The sequence below is a fragment of the Sparus aurata genome, chromosome 23, assembly GCF_900880675.1.
Source record: "Sparus aurata chromosome 23, fSpaAur1.1, whole genome shotgun sequence".
NCBI classification, from domain to species: domain Eukaryota; kingdom Metazoa; phylum Chordata; class Actinopteri; order Spariformes; family Sparidae; genus Sparus; species Sparus aurata.
In genome coordinates this window covers 24,373,044-24,390,753 of record NC_044209.1, presented here as the reverse complement: position 1 = coordinate 24,390,753, position 17,710 = coordinate 24,373,044, and the positions used below count along the sequence as shown (strand labels likewise).

Below are 17,710 nucleotides of genomic sequence, written 5' to 3'. Positions count from 1 at the left end.
GCTCAAGAACTGCCACCCCATCCCACAATATCCCATCACTAAATAATCACTGCTTGCTAATGACATCCAGCCGTCACTTTTTCCCCGCTGAAGTCCACGATGAGCCACGATGACTAAAGCGCGCCGCCCTCTATTAGATTTCTCACTACATAAATTTCAAGGAGCGCTAGCGTCAGTGGACCAGTCAGCCCTGGATACAACACATCTGTGAGGGAGGTTTGCATGTGATGATGACTGTTAGCTCATGCTGCTGCTTGCCAGCTGGGCTGGTACCGCTTGGAGATTTGTGAGTCATACCATGGGAGCCTAAAGGTGCACTATGTAGAAACTGAACTGTAAACACACACTCATGCACGCACGCACCAGCACTTTACTTTCTTGCACGAAAAAGGACGATCCTGCTGCTGTTCACTACTTGAAATCATCTTGTACATACGTTTTACATTGATGGATATATATTTAAGTTCTTGCCTGTGCCTTGTCTTCTTTACATTTTATATTTTTAAATGTATTTTTTATCTTTTCTTTTCACACCGTGGGTCAAACCGAAGGGCATTTTGATCCTGTACAAACCGCAGAATGGACATATACATGATACGTACTCCAAACAAGTAGGGGGCAGCGTATTACCAGAGTAACTCTAACTGCTGCTGATTCTTTGCGAGCGGCATATTCTTAGCCCAGAGCTATCTCAGCCCGAGGCGAAGAGTTGACCTTGAGGTAACTTAGGCCATTATCACACACAGATTGTTAACACAGAGTTAACCTAAGCCACTTCTTCTAGCCCTGGGTTAAAAGTCTGTTGGAGCAGACAGTAAGCCACTGGCCCAGAATACTTTTTCCAAATATACTTTTTTTAGCTTTTGGAAAGTCAAGAAGAGCTTCACAATGAAATTATTTGTATCCAATTCAAGTTAGCCGGGTGCTATGCCGAGAGTTAGCTGGCTTGGTCGCCACTTTATGGGCCCCAAAATGCGGAAGATTCAGGTAATTTTTTGTACCTGTGAAAGTTGAACTTTTCAAGCTCCACCTTGCAGCTTTTATATAAATGAACAGTGCTCTGTATCCAGCTTTCATTACATCCATGGGTCCTGTTAGCTGACTCTTCCACAGACTGGCCGCTTGGAGCACCAGTGGAGTGTTGGTGTACAACTGAGCACAGCCACCAAGAACGATGGAGAGCCAGTCCGACGGCAGGGATACAGTGTCGAGGTGGTGTACAGCGGATACAACCATGACTTGGTGGGTTTATGAGACAGTGCCAGCCAGAGCTAGCTGGTTAGCATGCTTTCTGACATGAAGTCTGCACTGTAGTATTCAGAGTCTGCAGCAGCAGCATCATCATGATGAGGGTTGTGTCCGCTGTGAAAAAACACATAAAGAATCCTTCCTTCAGGCAGTTTGGGTGGATGACGGGAAAGACTTGAGTGTCCACGTTCAAGTGTTTAACGGTAAAATGCAGAATTTGGCAACAAGGCAGCTGCCACAGAGAACGCTCCATAAAACTGACGAATATCGCTGCTGGATAACAAAAAGAGAAATGTGGCTTTAATTAACAGCTCCCACGAAGTCGGCCATGACTGGCAGTAATCTCACTAAACTAAAACAGATTGAATTAGACATTCTTCCCTGTAGTAAAGCTGACACAGGACCACAGTTTTGACTGAACTCGAATGATGTTGCTCATCCAGACCCAAGATTGCTCTCTGATGTTGCAGCCACACAAACACGCACACACACAACATCAGTGTCGGTCATATATTTGGAATACTAATTCAGTCCGTTGTATAATTATACTGTTATTCGTAATCCCTTAAAAATACTGACGTAGGGTTTCATTTTGCGGTTCTAAATATTTAGCCAGTCAAGGTGTCGCATTTTAAATGATGATCATCTACTTTTTCATTGATGCTGCTCAAACAAATTCCCACTGCTCCCTGTGAAAGAAAAAGCAGGAGGGTCCCCTGTACTAACAGTGGCACTTTGATGACTGTTTTTAAAAAGCACCTCTAGCGCCAGCTTTCTTCTTCTCCAACTTTGTACTTCTTGTGAATGCTCTTACCCAATGATTCGCACCATTGACCTCAACAAGTTCCAATAACACAGCAAAACTGTAGGCCTCCAACATGGAGAAACAGCCCTTTAACCCCGGGGGAACCTGAAGGCTTAAAGTCAAAGAAGCTTGCAGAAGGAAAAAGACAGATCGTTCACTAGCCCTCCAGTTCTGCTCCTTCTAGAGGTGAATTGATTTAACGGCGTCTGTGAAATACTGCTCTCATCCTGGCCTCAGACCACTCTTGCCCCCTAACCCCTTCCTCGGCCGACCCTCCGCCCCCTCGGAGCAGCCCCGAATTCCAGGAAAAAAAAGTTACAGCGGAGTTCTGGCTTCCATAAATCACAGTTGCACTCCCCAGCCGCTCCCTGCAGAGCACCGAGGGAGAAACATCATCCCCTTCCCTTTCCCTGACCCCCTCCAGCTACACCCCGCTCCTCTTGACTGTTTTAATGCAGCACCGAGAGGCGGATGAGAACTTCCTCTCCATTTTATCACAACCTCTGTAGTTCTCACTTTGACTCACTCGCTGTGCACTCTGATCTTTATGGCCCCGTCTGTCGCACCACAGTGGCGTCAAAGTCATGCTGCTTCAATCAGTCTCCCTGGCTTTATTTACCTGTTAGTGTTTCTGCATGTGGTCATGGTGTCGTTAGGGCCTTTTATTGCCTGCAATTCACAACGACGGTGCCGGTCAAGTCTGACTGACGGTGTTTTTATAGCTAGCACAGCGGCAAACAAACAGAAATAAAAAACTTGACCAAATCCTCCTGCTGGGGAGAAGCTCATGTTGCTGGAAGATTATACAAATTACCGACGAGGACAGACCTGCAGAATTTACGCTGGGAAAATGTTCCATGACACGACACACTCTAATGGGAAAGCGTTACACAAGCATTGTTCTACAGCATAAGTGGAAAGGTTTTTTTATTGATCGACCTGTGTTTATGCCTAAAAAAGAAAAAGAGCGTGCGACTACAGCGCTGTAGCCCAACCCATGTGAGTGACAGACCTGTCTCTGCTTGCCCATTAGACAAGGCGAGCTGACGAATACACAGGGTTCGGTTCACATATAAATGACATGTCAATCACATGGCTCGGCTTCTAGGACAGTAGGGCCGAGGGCACTGACAGGAACTCTCAGCACGGCTCTCATGAATAGCACATAAACAGAGAACATCCGTAAACAGTTTAGAAGACCCATTTGGACTTTGTTCCATAAGGGGTGGATGTACTGGAGGGATGCAGTGAGAGGACGAGGACAGGAGGGGCAAGAAAGTGAAGCACTGCAGCTGATACTCCCTCCATGGCGGCCGGGTTGGGAGGAGCAACATCAGGCTGCCTCTGTTCTCCTTTGGGACGTTCTGGCTGTACAAACAAACCGACCCCGGGCCTCCGGTCTAATGGGAACCAGACCTGCTCAAGGACCAAATCCCCTCTTTCTCCTTCCCTCCTCTTCTTCTCCCGCCCTCTATGTATGACCAAAGCTCCGCCGACACACACTCCAGCTGAAGGACGCACTTCAATTATCCCAAACAGACCTGAAAATATTCCCCCGTCCCTCTACCGAGTTTTCCCACACAGCGACGGGTCACGACGTTCCTCGTCTCTGCATCAGCGCTGACCTTCTTGACCCCGGAGCAGCCAGACTCCAGCGACCTGCACTTATCTCCACCGACACACTTTCTCTCACTTTCACATGCTTTCTCTTATCACTCCTACTCTCTTTCCACTCTCTTTCCATTCATCTATATATCACACATGTGCACCCAAAGCTTTCCATTGACTCATGTCAATACCGCTGACCTATGTACTGATCCAAATCTTTTTTTCATTGTGACCCAGTTTCATATGACAGTAAGGTACGTTTTTCCCGCCAGCGACAGCACAAATACAAATCCCCGCCAACAACACTGATGCCAGAAAAAACGTTGGCGGTGTTCGTTTTCTGCAAACCATGGATACTGTATGTTGCAACTTTGAATTCTTTCAGTTAAGTTTTCATTTTTATCTTGTGACATCGACGTGCTTATGGTCTGGTCAGGTTAAGCCACAAAAAAAACACTTTGCTAGAGTCAGGAAAAAGATCATGTTTTGGCTTATCTGGTTTTGTCTCTGGAAATTACCCAGACTTCTTGTTAAAGATTCCTCTTTTTTTGGCAGCAAGTTGTCTCGACTTCTTGTCTTACCACTTCCACAGCTGGAAAATGTTCAGATTAGTCGTTAAAAATATCCAGGGGTTTCGTTCTTAAACACCAACAACAGTGGTCTCACATAGCTATCTTGCCACCACCCTTATGTAACCGAGACATGACACGGCAAGTATTGTAAAATTGTTGATATGATACGTATGGAGAAACCTACAATGCTAATGTTTTTCTCTGGCGGCTAGACTGCTTCCTAACCTGCGGTCCGGAGTTGGGGCACTGCGGCGATCGGCTGCGTGCTAAGAGCCGCTCGTCCCCGGCTACAAAGTATGAATGTTTTCACTGTGAGGGTTCAGAGTTTATCAGTGAATGTCCTCCCAGTCCCACTGCTGTCTCTATCTGAATGTTCTGTTTCACTAAAGTATGAACATTGGCGCTGAGTCAGACGGAGAGGAGAACAGGCTCTTAAAAACACATAGAGCCTCCACATTGACTGCGCGTCTGCTGCAAAGAGGGCTGACTGTGATACAGCCTGGTGACAGCGGGCCTCACAGACATGTGGTGCTGTTTAAATTGCATCACTTTATCGGTGCATTCTTCTTCCTGAACCAGATAAAAAATACATGTTAACGCTTCCTTCTGTTACTCCTTTTTTTTTTCCTCCTACGGTCCAAATGCTGGCGCGTGGAAGCGCACGAATGAATACAGCTTTCAAGGCCATAAAAGCTCATTATTTGTGCGCGCTACAATCCGTGATCGAGTAAGTGACGCCGAGTGCCTGGAAGTACGGCAGATTTATGGCGGAGAATGGACCGTGTCTGAAGAGTTGGAACAAATTCACAAAGACTGGATATGACTGTTCAGCTCTGTCTCCCTCCCACACATCTGGGCACAAACCCGTCAATGTTCCCTTTGGCAAAGATCTGTGATGAGCTGAGCTGTTGCCCAGCTCAAAGTCATTTCACATGAATCCCCCCTCCCTGCACACACGCACACACACACACACACACACACACACACACACACACACACACACACACACACACACAAACACCCTTGATTTGATTTCTGCCTGGTCTTGTGTGCTCCCCCTGGGTTTTTTCTGTATTTCTCCTGCTCTGTGGAAGTGCTATGGGCTTTTCTGGCAGTGCTCACGTCTTTGTGCCGTGCATGCCAGGAGTGGCCAAGCCCAGACTCAGCCCTTTGGAGTTGCAGTGAAACTCTGCAGAGTCAGCTCAGAGCGAGACCTGCCGGTAACAAACGTGTTGCAACTCACTCACTTTTGGCTCCCAGAAAGAGTGGGAGGTGTGCACAGGATGTGAAAAAAAAGAAAGTGTTGTTTACAACGTCGAGTGCTCGGCCACATATGATGTGTGGACTAATAATCTGCTCGAGCTTTTGCAGAGCGTGCTCTTGTGGGCCTGTGTGTTTGCATGACATAGCTCCGGGATACATTTAATTGGTGAACCATTGATCTGCGACAAACATGCCACAGTTTTGATGGATGGAAATGGAAATGGATCAATATTGAAGCCCACAAAAACTCTCTGAACAACACATCCAGCAGATAATATGACAGTGTTTGGAGGGGGTGTTTCTTAATATGACACAGGCCTGTTGTAGAGACAAAGTGGTTTTGCACTTCTATAAAAAGTACCTAGAAGTCCTACTTGAAAGCAAAAGTAGAGCTTTTGTGTCAACATGTTACTTTGGTAAAAGTGAAAGTCACAATACAAAAAGTCTTGCAATAGCTGAGTTTGATATGAAATCATTATAATAACAATTAATCTTTCTGGCAACAAAAGTACTTAAAGTTAAAATATGTAAATACGACTACACTTTTCTTATATAAACTGTAGAGTTGGGTACCCCAATTTTTTCAACAATGTTTAAATCCTTAGAGATGGCCTCTTGAATCTCATGTATGTAGGCGGCAGGTTTTGTTGGACTCAATATGGACAGTTTAAAATCTAATGGTCAAAATTGATACAGCAGAACAAGATATTTTGCCTTTTTTTCATGCATTCTTCTTCCTTTTCAAATCCTGGTGCGATCATTACCCACAATGCAACTAAACCTCTGAGAGATAGAGATAGAGAGAGAGAGAGAGAGACATCACTGTAGGCAATTTAACAGATTGTATGCAGCATTCTCTGGAACCGCTAAATGCTTTATACTGCTGTTTTCACGTTTGCATTAGTACTCCCCAAGAAAACACACTGAAATTGGCGAAGTTACCCTTTAAGTACAGTACTTAGATGTACATAGTTACAGTTCATCCCTGTCGCTCCCTGTATCAGCATCGAAACATAGATGCATCACAACCACACAGAAATAACAGACTATCCTTGATACCAGCTGGGTGTGTCGTGCCACGAGTGGAATCAGCTTTGGTTTATATTCCCACTGTCATTTGTTGAGGCAACAGAACTTTGGCAGGAAGAGACTGACAAACAGTCAAGGTCACTGACCCACTTCAGGGAAAAAGCCACCAATCAGTTTGCGAGTCCCTGACGTTTCATATTAATGATTATTCCCCGATGTATGGAGGGACAGAGCCGTCTTTGTCTATTATTGGACATGTACGCGCCACATCTTTGTCCATTAATGGTTAAATATACAAACGTCTTTCGTCATTTGTTCAAAGCTCCTTCCTCTTTGCTCCCTTCTTTTCTAATCTGATCTCTTCCTCCACATTGTTCCACTGCCACGTTGCAGCCGTTTCGGGCTGGGGGAAGTAGAGACACCTGGATCTTGCCACTTTTCCACTGATATTGTTCTCCTTCCAGAGCGGTCATGTGACGACAATCATGATGTGGTGTGGTCTGGGAGTGAGAAGCCAGTAAGTACGGGGACTCCACACCCCCATGGCCCCTCGGCGCTCTCCCCTCTCTTGAATCAAATGTGCAGAGATGTGTGGGATTACTCTCACAGGAGGAACTTGAACCCTCTGACTTCCTGCCCGCTGATGAGGTCACTGGTCTCAGTGGGAGTGTCTGTGAAATGCCTGCTCAATAACAGCCGACTGACGGCAAGGCACGGCGGGAGAAGGAGGGGGATCGAAGAGGAGGAGTGGGACGTGCAGCGAGGGTGGAGGGGTAGATGACAGGTTGATGTGGGGGGGTGGAGGAGGAGGAGGAGGGGGATAAAAGACTGTCCAGCGCCTGCCTCTTGTGAGCCTGAGGCAGTTGGCGGAGCACAGCATGTGTTCATGTCATGGAGAGGACCCAGCTCTCTCTTTAAAAAAAATTACACAAGGGGGGTGGGGGTGTGAAAGCCACACAGCCAGGAAAATCTCACAAAATGGCTGAGTCTTACTAACTCTTGTTTTTTATTAATCACATATGCGTCAGTTAGTGATTCAGAGGCAACGCGTGGACATGAAATCAGATTATTATTTTATTTTTTTTTTTATTCGTTTGTGGGTTCAGATAGAGATCAGGACGTATGTCAAAACGCCCCGAGGCTGGCCTCGTTTATGACCAACAAAATGAGGCCTTCATCAAGCAAACAATGATTGTCTGTTGAGCTTTGAACTGCCTTTTTAGCAGTCTTTCACAAAAGGGAAAAGACGTATTATATAAGGCACGTCTAACTTGTGGTATCACATGCTGCTCCCTGTCAGCTGGCCTGCCTCTCGCTGGCTCCCGGCTGATGTCAGAGCACTCTTGATTAAAGACTGGGTTGGTCCCAGTGAAGGTCAGGTTGCTCTGAGGTAACTTCTGCTCCCTGAAAGCAGCAGGACCCCGAGCTGCCGTGAAGCTAACGAGGGGGAGCACCTGGTGCGCAGAGCCTCAGGCGACGGCCCTATAGGTAGGGGTTAGGGGAAGGAAGGGAGGGGCAGGATGGTGATCGTGCTCATACAAAGCCATCTTGTTTCAGGCCAGGCTCAGATGGAGCGGCTGTGTTGCCAAAAGGTCCAGAGCTCTACATCCTGCCGCCCAGTGAAAGACCCAGTCTTCAAACAAGTTGCATGAACAAAGAGCCATACAGGCTCTGTGCATGAGCACCCGTACACCACCCGCCGCAGAGAAAGAGCGCACTGTATTTCACTATCTCCCATCATCTCTGTTTGCCACCCTCATTCAACTCAGTACTTCTCAAGAGGTCATGGTTTTGTACCCTAACTCTCAAAAAACAATGTAATTAAGTCATTCTGTGTAAATCAAACACAGCTTGGTCCAAACACACACAGTCACTCCCCCGTCACTGACTCCCTGAGTTTCACCCTCGGGCAGCAACAGCATAATGCCTTCCAGATGTTGAGATGCTGTTCTCTCCTGCCTTACCAAACTTTGGAAGTCATTGCCCCTCTCTCATGGTGTTAACGGTGCCCAGGAGGCCTCTGACGGGGGAAGGGGGCATCTTAAGACCTTTCGAGCTCCTGCTGAGCCCATAAAAAAGAGCTCCGCATCCCTTTCCCTTTCACAGGGTAATCGCTGATCTGTCTTCTCTTTGGCTTTCAAATGAAACCTGCATGAGGAACGTGGGTGTGGTTTGAAAAGACATCCTGGTCACATTTGAGAAAAAGGTGTAATGAGAATCGGCATAACAAAGTCCCCAGCAGCTGGTCAGATGGGTAGTGGTGATAAATACTATTAGGTTTCACTCGTCTCCATCCTCGAGCTAGACCTTTGGGTGTCTTGTGTCAGCTGCTCCTCATCAAATTATTACAACCCTTCCAGCCTTTTTCTTTTTTTCTTTCTAGGTTTAAAAAAAAATCAATGGTTACTCTCAAGAGCTAGCTTGTGTTACCATCTTCCCCTCCTTCCCCTCCTCATGACCCTCACTAAATGATCTTATGTCACCGCCTCAGATTTATGTTCCATACAGTGTTCCAGGCTGTGATGGCCAATCATTAGGGCCCTATCTGTTACTCGGTATGGACTCTAAAATGCCTCTGGGACATGGTAGACAGCCACAGTCCCTTGGGGCATGTTTTTTAAAATGCTAATCTCCTTTTTAAAGCCAGTGATGGAGCTCATCTCGCTGCTGTAGAAACGTATTTATTCACGCTCATTTTCAATGGAGTTTTGTGGTTGCTGGAGGATGAAATGTAACCGCCTGCGACACCGGACTGCTTCCAAAGTTGGTTTTGGGGTGTTTCTGTTATTTTGGCAAGGACATACTATTCTATATCTGCTAGCACGGCTGGGACATGAAGCTGGCCAGTGGATCCACTGAGGCCATGGGTGAGCCCCGGACTCAAACGCAAAGAGGAGAGAGTGAGCTCGGAAAAAGCTCCAGGCTGAGGAGCTCTGTGAGAAAGTGTCCATCTGCGGCACGCTGGACTCAACCCAAAACAAACAAGTTAAAATTAAACCACAGAAAGACAGCCAATCTCCGTGTTTAAAGTTCTTACAAACAGAGGATTTACCGTGTTACCATTTCAAAGGTCTGAGAAATTGTCAGTTTTGTGGTTTATCCCACCACAATACGACCAGTGATGTCTGGAACAGCTACGCCGCTGGCTGAGGCACAGCTGGTTCCCGCATAAGGGAGGCAGATAGAACAGAAAAGTTTAAAGGAAAATATTATGAAATGTTCACAGGTGCCATCAAGAAAGCTGTGTGAGTTGTAGAACGACTTTTATCTCTCGCATTCGTTCTCCAAACAGCAGAAACATCACTCACTCTCATGCTTACATACATTTTATTTTTTAATACGCTGAAGTTACAGAGACAGTGCACATTACTGACACTGATTTCTGTAAATGTGCCAATTTAGCCATCTTGAATAATTTTCAGCTATAGTCACTGGCCAGGCGCAATCATTAGTACTGTAAAAACTACTCTAAGGTCATACTTAAGTAAAAGTAAAGATGTTAAATGTTGCCTCGGCAGAAGTGAAAGTCACAATAATAATAATAATAATACATTTAATTACATTTCATTTAAATAGTCTTACAGGATCTGATATTATGTGTGTATATGCTTTGTTGTTGATCCAGTAAATTGTTTTAAAGATGCACCACTTTGACTCTGAGGCAGGATGTAATCTGTAAAGCAACGAGCAACTAAAGTTATCAAATAACTGCAGTGATTGTAAAAACTGCAACACTGGACTCCAAAATGCAGCAGAGTAGAAGTACAACACAGTCGTAAATGCACTTTAAAAAAAACCTCCACCGCTTAAAAAAAAAAAAACACTTTATAAGAACACATGAAACACTTTAAATCCACGACAAAAATACTTAAAGCACAAAATAAAGCAAACAAGGCATCTTCAGTAAAATCATGGTAATGTTACACAATATGATAAGTTCACTTGACACTGAACACTGTGAGAGGCACAGTGCGTGATGTACTGAAGGGAACAAAAAATATATCTGTTCCTCTGAAGCGAAACAAGACGAATCTTGTAGAAGGATGTGCTGCTCATGAAATCTGTTTTTGAATCACGTTTCCTGCTTGAAGTGTGTTTAAGGTTAACCCGCAACACGCAGTGTATATGTCAGTGGTGTTGGATTTTTACTGAAGTACATTTGCTGAAGTACTGCACAAAAGAACAACTTTTAGGTATGAAGCACTTCCACGTGATGCCACTTTATAGGCCAACTCCAATTAATTTGGGGGGTAAATATTGTATTTTTTACTCAATTACACATTTTGAACATGTGAATCAACTCGTATTATTAAAAGTTAAGCCACCCAGTAGTATCTTACGTAATTAGGGCAATATCAAAGTGAGGAAAACATTAACACATTAATCAATATAGGAAATTTCCCTGTTTGTTAAGAAATTTCCCCGTACAGTATGGTTCTGAAATGCTTTATTCTGCATAATTAGTTCTTTCATTCTTGGTACTTTTTTATGCTAATTCTTTTATTTAACTACTTTCACTTCATTCTGAATGACTTTAACTTGTAACAGAGTATTTTTACACAGTAGTATTGCTACGTTTACTTGAGTAAAACATGTGAATACTTCCTCCACCACTGCTCTTCATGGCCAGGATAAACAGAACACGGAGGCCTCTGATCTGAGCTCGTGTGAGGTTCTCTCCCACCCGTCACAAGTAACGATTAATTCAAATTAAATCTGACTAACAGGAATCCCACTTTTCGACTCAGTCGGCTCTGACCTTATTAATTAGGTTTTCCTAGAGGCTTTGTTATGGCTTCATAGTGAGCGTATGTGGTCGATGTGGTTGCCACCGCTGAGGTTGCCACCGCTGAGGTTTCCCAAATCCATATGTTATCCAACTGTTTGCAGCAGCAGCCCCCTCCTCCACCTTTGCCGAAAGCCCCGTCTGCCCCACAAAGCTCTGCTCAGGGGGAGTGGACCACATCTGTATGGAGGTTAAAGAGAGTGTGATGAAGTCTGGATGTTTGATTTGACACTATGCTGTCATCTAGTGGTGACTTCCAGTAATCAAGGAGCGCTTCAGTGTAGAGTGTTTGAAAAAATACTGGAAAACAATAAAATATTACCACTTGGACAAAAAAAAACAAAAAAAACTGTTATGCTGACATTAGATCAGGCGGATCAACGAATCTGAAATGTTTCTCTGGAGGTGAAGACATTTATTGTCCAGCCTGATTTACTTCAGGATCACTTCGTTGGCTTCAACACGCGGGGGAGCCAGAGATCAGTGACTTTCATGCTGTGGCTTCTGCAAGGTAAGCAATAAAAGAAGCCCCTGGGCAGAACAAAGAGCCATTAGATAAAACACTCACATATGTTTCTGCGTCCCTGCGGAGGGTTTTAACCTCATGAACAGATGTCTTCGGTAGGTTTGGGGGATATCATATAAAAGGGGGTTGGAGGACTTGTTGTCAGAGCAATCTCTGCCAGATGATGTAGGAGGGTCTCTGCCGTTCAACTGGAAAAATATTTACAGTTTATTACTCCCAAAACACATGACATCATCGCTCACAATCTACAAACTGGAGCAAATTCAAACAATCACTCACCAACTAGTCTTTATTGTTTCTGAAGAAATTAAGAAGAAAACTCTAGTTAGAGGAACCTGACTGTCTGTCTGACATCTCTGCCTGTCCACCATCAATCAGCTCCTAAACATTACCATATGGCTATGATGTCAATCTTTATGTTGTAAAGTGATGATCCTCTCTTGGGACCGCCAGGCCAAGACAGAATAGTGGGACCCTCCCTCAGTAAGATGACGTGAAACCCACTGTAAGCATCTTTCCTGTCAGGCTGAAGTATTCCAGGTTGATTTCTTAAGCTTCCCCAGAATTCTTGTAAATGAGCACAAAAAAAAAGTGAGTCAGGTGATTTCTCAGGAAGCTGCACTGCATTCCTTATCTAAAATGTGTTCTCTTTATCTGTTCCAGACTTCTACAGTTCCTGTCAGTGGGTCATAGTGGCAGATCCTCTGAGTTATCCTCCCCCGCCAACTGGGAGTTTCTGGATGAATCTGATTGTTGTCAGTACACAGTTGAGCATAGGGGGGAGCCTTGAAGGGGCAGATTGTTCTTGGAGAGGCCTTCTCCTATGACTCAGCTGGACAGGAGTGAGCCTCCTTTCACAAAACACTAGAGCAAAACAATGTAATTACTGTGAAAGGAGGTCTTCAGTCTAAGCTGAGACTCTCAGCTCTCCTTCATTTCCAAGTGAAGAGAGCTGCTGCATTTAAAAGGAGACGGGACAAAGGAGCAAAAAGAAAGTGTGGAAGGAGAGGGTGGGGTGAACTGAAACACAAAACTGAAAGAGGGAGTCTTGGGCAGAGATCCAAATGTACTCAAAGTATAATAGAAACCACAGGATGTTTTTTTCAATTAGCAAAGGTTAAGGTGAGGGTGAAAGTGTGGCAAGCAAACTGATTATAATACAATCAGGACAATAGACAAGAGGCGACGTGAGGATCCTCTGCACGTGGTGTTCAGTAAACTGACAGAAGGCCATCTGATAAGAAATGAGATCAGGAAGAGAGGCATCCAGTCTGTGTGCTGCCATCTTGCATTGCTCATACTGAAACACACTTTAAACGCTCTTCCTGTCTTTTGTGGACTTGTCTGCAGTGAATTGGATATTTCCTGCTTGTTATCTGGTTCCTGCATATAACAAACACACGTACCCTTTCAATTTCAATTGAATTATTTAATCATATGTCGCTCTTTTTCAAGTTTCATGAATGATATTTGTTTTGGCACAGAGAACTCTGCGCGTCTACATGAGAAGGTCATCACATTATAATAAGTAGTGTTGATAATAAAGCCCTGGCTTTTGGCCATATTGGCGGCATTTCTTGAAGGATAGCAGGGTTGGTCTCTGGGTCAGTCAGACCCATTCGTGATGCCCAGAGAATGAATCCTACTAACTTCAGAGATGCCCTGATGTTTCCGGTACACCAACTTTAGTTCAAAGTTGTCATTTAAACTGAAATATCTCAACATCTTCTGATTGGCTCGGCACTAAATTTGTTGATGTTGAACACGGCTAAAGGTACCATATCATGCTCATTTTCAACTTTATACTTTTATTTGAGTTGTATACTAAAATCGCTTACGATAAATTTTTTTCTCATACTGTCAATTGCTGCAGCACCTTGACAAACCCTCTGTCTGGACGCTCCATTTAAACACCCCCTTCCTGAAAAGCTCAGTCCTCCCTGATTAGTCAGGTCCCACAGGCATTGGAAAGGAACCAGCCACCGTGTTTTGTTCTGTCACCATGGTTAACTTGGAAACATACGCAAGTTCTGACGGAATATCGCCTGTGTGCATTTCTCCATGAATAGAGCGACCTTAACAAACCAGTGGGACCTTAAACAGCGTAAGAATTTAGCTTGAAATACTAAGTTTCAAGTACAACCTCACAGAGCACTAGATAGCAGTTTTACGCATTAAACTGTAAACTTTTGTTGCATTTTTAAAATGCCACCCTTAAAGGTGCTATTTGTAAAGAAAATTTGATTTTTGAGTGACTACTCTCTAAATGATGATGCTTTGTGATGGCCGACGACCTGTTCTTATAATCCCAAGGCGTCATTGTTTGACAAGTTGGACTCAAAAATCTACTTTTCTTACAAACAGCACCTTTAATGTCATTGTGTAAACTGGCAATAGGCAATTCCTATCAAAACTGTGACGACGCGGCCCGGCTTCAACAACAACAATGGCAGACTATCGAGCTTTGTGCTGCCGACTGTACTGAGTTTCCTCCAGCCAAGTGTAGATTTGCTTCACCATTACCGTGACGCGATGGCCCACCACTCTGACGAAAATGTGCGCAGACAGGCGTTGTTTTTTTCATGGTGTGTAATTGCAACAGTACACCGACATGGCCCTGTGTGCATAATACAGTTTCTGTGGATCTGTGTGCACAAGGATCATTTTCACAACCTCTCATTGTGGTAAAAAGGGACCTGGGTTGTATCATTAGTATCCTCTTGCCTGTACTGAGGCCAAATTGTTCAATCACTTGAATGATTTTTGCATATTGCTACTAGCACGAGGAACATTTTGTCAAATGAAGGTTTGGTGTGTGTTGTAAAAGGCTATTATACAGCTTGAATATTCTTACGTCAAGGTTTTGAAGGCAGATATTTGGTGATGAAGTAGGTTTACATCTGGATTGTTTCAGCTTGTCTGATTGTTGCCAGGAGAGTTTGCATGAAATCAGATTTACTGTACGCATTTGCAGAATCCTTTCCAAAAGCACAAATGCATTCCAGAAATGACCTCTGCTCAGTTTAACGATCAAGGCAAGAGCGCAGTCCTCGACAGGGGAATTCATCTTACTCAATGTTGTGGAATGTAGACTCTGAACCCTCAGTGGGAGAGTTTGTGCAATGTGAGGTCCGAAAAAGAAAAAATGAACGAATGTGAGGGAGAAACTGAATTCAAACTTCACTGGAATTAGAAGACAAACGACTTCCGTTGTGTAACAGCTTTTTGGGTGCGAATTAAACTTCTAGTATTACTCTGAAATTCCTTTGAGTTTAGACACAAGTGTGAGATGATTTATCTCTAGTGGATGACTACAATCCTCCATGGAATACCAGCTAAATCTGTGCCGTTTGATTCGTCATGTTGTTTTCCCAGGAACTAAGATAAAATTACACTATGCGGGGAGGGGGAGAGAAATATCTATGATTTCCTATGTGTAAAAACCATTTTAGGAAGTCGGTCCAACCATGCTGACACTGACACTGACACTGGCATCATCTCTCTTCCAAGAGATAAAGAAAAGGGATTTCAGAATGCCAGCAGAGACACAAGGAATCTGCAGAAACAGAGGGACCTCTGTTAAGACTCATGCATTTTCCATGATCACATTACAGTAAGCTCTGCTTCAGTAAGTAAAAGGACAACACTCATATTGTTGCACTGTGAATGTTTCTGGTGTTCTTCTCTGTTTTCACAAATCTGCCCGCTGAAGGTTAAATGCTGGCTCAGTTTTACAGATTTAAAGAGAGGGTGAGAAAAAAAACATCTGTCCACCAAAGCTGATGTAGGCTTTTCTCTAAAGTCCAAGGACATCCTATCAGTGTCCCGGCAAGTCATTAGTCTCTGGATACATGTAGTCAAGTGTTTTTCCTTGTCCCTTTTCACTGGGATATTTTTACAGCCATTTCCTTTCTGTCACAGGCAAAGTTTTAAAGAGGTTGCGTCCTTACCTGGAGCCTTGTTGACGCTATTTGAAGTTTACTTTTTAAATCTTAATGAAGTGAATGACACAGTTCACTAGGTTTTTCTTACTAATGTTTTATCCCATCACTTTCTGTTTTCTTCCTTTTTTTGTTAGGGGAGGTCCCTTCATTCTTCATAGAATGCACATTTTGTCTTATGGGAGGGAAGCGGACTTGAGTACTCAAACAATGATAATCTTTCCAACAACATTAATGAGTCTTATTTTCTTGAACATGCATACATTTAAATGGAAGGTGAATCCATCGTCATGGCTAAACATCAGCATTAGCGTATATCAACACCACCACGTAAAATAAAACCCTTTATCGTGAGAAAACCCCTCCCATACAAGAGCTGCCATTTCTCACACCATTAATTACTATGTGACTCACTAGTGTAAACATCCAGGCAAAGTTAAAACAAATGAGCCAGAAATTCTTTGAAGGTGGTCGGCTGGACTCTCTGAGGTTGCTACACGAGCATGTTTAAAGCTGATAGTGATCATATTGCATGCTTGATAAGTCTGACACACTATTGAACCCTTTAGTTCTGTTCCGGCAGTCTTTCGTTGCGTTTTCAGTTCCTCTGGCTTAGCTGCTGGGAAACACAGACCCATTGTCAGGAGATTACAGTCCACCACTGGCTTAAATCCAATAACATTTTATTGAAATTCACATGGCAACCCTCTGAGTGTGATATGACTGTGTGCAAAAACTCTCCTGGAGTGAGACTGGAGGACAGAGGGATGCATGCTTTTTGCTTTTTGCGAGTAGGGAGTGTTTTAGCAACATGACTGGAATCTCAATGCTTGTTTTCTTAAATGAAGCCCCCTGTTTGTCTTTCAGGGCCTCCCCCTTGCTGCGTATCGTCTTCTATCATGCCCTTCTGCTCCCATCTGATGGACTGCTGAAACAACCTTTGGCCCTTACCGGATTAAAGACGTCTTGCTGTGTGCAGCTGTTTATTCTCAGCATTCTCACATTCCCAAATTTAACTACAAACACATTGTTCTGCTTTCTATTCATCATTTCTGCGGGTCACAAGAGCTCAGGGAGGATGTGATTACTGTTTGTTCCCCCCTGCACTCCAACAAAATCAGTGTCTCAGCCTCCAGATTTAATATTTATCGTTGAAGATGTGCCTCCCACAAAGCTATCAACCTAAGGCGACTCATCATTATCATCACTGAAACCATTTAATCATTGCAAGGGGGTAAAACTTCCCCCTGTTTTAAGGAATTCATATCCTGCATATCCTGGAATATCCCATACTTCTGGAAATTGGAAACAACCAAAAACAGGATGTGACTGCATGCTGCGTGGTGTGGAAATTCCACCAATCAAATTTACTTCTTCCTGAAAGTGAAAGACGCCTTGTTGACTAAGATTGTTTTCTCTTGAAATGAGCCAACATGTTTATCTTACTACAAAGCTCAATGAATCTTAATAAAAACACAAGCCATATCTGATTTCTGACTCATGACTCCACCAACAATTCACCAGGAGTGGCAGAAACATTTGTTTTAATATTTGTGAAGTATGAAAACATGGTGCTGGTAGAGCTGCAACCACTCTGTCTCGAAATGTGGGTGTGTGGGTGTGAATCTATGCGATGGTGACCTCAAGAAGTGTGGGCATAATGAAGCCTTCCAGCAGGCACACAAAACATTTCGATGGTTTAGCTTGATTGAGAAAAGAACCATGATGCCATCGCTGTCATCAAATGTGCTCCTTAAAATATGGGTTTAGTATTTCTAGCTGTGAAACAGAACATCATGTAAGTGTCTGTGTTCATGTGGTGAAATACATTTAGTCTAGATTTTAAAAAGAAAGAAGGCAAACAAACCCCAAGCGGAGAGCAGAAAGCAATTTCTCTGCGTTTCTTTTCTTTCATTTTGTCTCTGCAGAAAT

General features: G+C 43.8%; 2 long non-coding RNA genes across 2 annotated transcripts; one reads left to right on the top strand and one right to left on the bottom strand.

Annotated features, from left to right (window-relative positions):
• Window positions 1-11,217: 11,217 nt before the first annotated feature.
• Window positions 11,218-12,545, bottom strand: LOC115576431 (uncharacterized). The gene is made up of 3 exons (XR_003982842.1): window positions 12,117-12,545; window positions 11,880-12,025; window positions 11,218-11,491 (listed from the first exon to the last, which is right to left on the bottom strand). It is a non-coding gene; the product is annotated as an uncharacterized LOC115576431 (long non-coding RNA).
• A 2,737-nt stretch (window positions 12,546-15,282) lies between these two features.
• LOC115576261 (uncharacterized) lies at window positions 15,283-17,257 on the top strand. Its single transcript, XR_003982802.1, has 2 exons — window positions 15,283-15,465; window positions 16,646-17,257. It is a non-coding gene; the product is annotated as an uncharacterized LOC115576261 (long non-coding RNA).
• The last annotated feature ends 453 nt before the right edge of the window (window positions 17,258-17,710 follow it).